Here is a 2,070-nt window from a genome sequence, read left to right as displayed (position 1 = left end):
TATTCATACATCAAGCAGAACCATGCCGTCATGCTGAACCTCGGTGGGTATGGCAGGCCAAGCCTCTTCACAACTAAACTAATTAATAAACTAATTATAATAATAAGCCCAAACGTTGTACCAGAGTGCCATGCAGAGGGGCATGGTGGCTAGGAGATGTTAACAACCTCGCCTGGTACGCAGGAGGTCATGGGTTCGATCCTGACCCTGACGCCTGCTGCTGTATATTTGGAGTCTTCGTCTTTTTTTCTCTCTCCCCGTGGTGAGGCGAGTTAGGGGAGGCACAGCCTCACCTGTTATACTCCAATGGAAATAGCTGTTACGAAAAGTACAAAGTAAAAAGTTAACCCATAAAAACAAAGTTTTTCACTATAAATCCTTTATATGCATGGCGGCTAGAGTCCTCTCGTCCTCTGGTTTGAGATGGCTGCCACCTATGGGTCAGATGATTGCCTGCCACCATTAAGCAATTGGTAATTAAATATTAAAAAAAAATTCCTAAAAAGTGTAAAGTTATGGAAAAAATTTTCACGAAAATAAATTGTCACGCACAACGAGTCTGTGTGCAAAATGTCAGCTCGATTGGATCACGGAAGTGGGTTAAAAAACGACCGAAAGATTTGCACGGTCGTAAGCGCGCAAGCAAGCAAGCAAGTGAACTTAATATAAAGGATTAAAAAATTTAGATTTTTCCACTGATCTGTGTTACGTCATTTCTGTACGATTCCAATCATTTTGACAGTCAAAATCGCCAAATTTGCGGCGCTCCGCTGCAAATACAGGGAGACGAGAGGTGAGGCAGCGACAAGCTCAGCCTCCCCTTGATTGCGCAACCCCTCAGAAACTGGATGGAGCGCGGGCAATAAGCGCGTGCCTGTTACTATCTCTGTAATGATTGGAATTATACAGAAATTACATTTATAACACAAATCAGTGGAACATTTTTTTCACTTTCGTAAGGGGCCGTCCATAAATGACGTCACGCACCTGGGGGGGAGGGGGGGTCAGACGTTTGTGACGATGTGTGACGAGGGGGGGGGGGTTGAGAAATGTGACGTCACATCAAAATGCACAACTTTAAATAAATATAGACAACACGTTCTACTTAATTATTTCGACTTTTAAATAAATGTTTTCTCCTACAACATCAGAGTGCAGCGCCACATTAAATACGCACTACAATGACAATAGTTGAAAGCGATTTGAAGCATGTTTTTTTTTTTGGGGGTGGGGGCAGAGCTTTGTGACGTCATATTTGAGGGGGGTCTGACTTTTTGTGACGCTGTGTGACGAGGGGGGGGGGTCAAAAATCGTCAAAAATCACGTGACGTCATTTATGGACGGCCCCTAACAGCTATTTTCATTGGAGTATATGACAGGTGAGGCTCTGCCTCGCCTGCCTCCCCTGACTGCACGTCCCTGGTATAGCAGTGTCTAGTAGTATGTATGTACGTTGATTCTTTGTCACCGTACGTAGCCAACCTCGCTAATGGGAGGTGCGGGGGAAGGACAACAAACTAAAGACAACAGCAGCAGCAGATGTAACGAGAGGAGTGCCGTGCGCTGTGCACAGAGACCTTGCGCTTGCTGGAGCTGCCCTCGCGTGAGACTCTCCCACGGTGGCCCAGCGTGAAGCAGCCCCCTTGCCTCCTCCTGCGTGAACACACGCACACACGTGAACACACGCACACACGTGAACACACGCACACACGTGAACACACGCACACACGTGTGAACACACGGACACGCATGAACATATGCAAGGACAAAGCTCCCCCGTATAGCCTTAACAGACTGTAGGGGCAAGTGCTGTTAGTGAGCACCTATGAAGGCCAGAACGGTACACGAGGGGGTGGGTGGCCAGCACCACGCCCGACCGTCTTTGTCTCCCCAGTGGTGATGTTTACACACCGCACCAGGTACTCAGTTGAGGCTGAGCCGACATAGGGGAGGCACAGGACCGGTTCAAATAATCGTCACTGGTGTTGACCGTGAGCGGGAATCGAACCCGGGTCGCCGGGTTCATAGCGCAGCGCGCTAACCGCTACACTACCGCTCCCCATATGCACA

The sequence above is a fragment of the Lethenteron reissneri genome, chromosome 66 (genome assembly GCF_015708825.2).
Source record: "Lethenteron reissneri isolate LAM-NWPU_2019-01 chromosome 66, ASM1570882v1, whole genome shotgun sequence".
NCBI lineage: Eukaryota > Metazoa > Chordata > Hyperoartia > Petromyzontiformes > Petromyzontidae > Lethenteron > Lethenteron reissneri.
The sequence above is the reverse complement of the archived record's forward strand: the minus strand, read 5'-3'. Positions refer to the sequence as shown.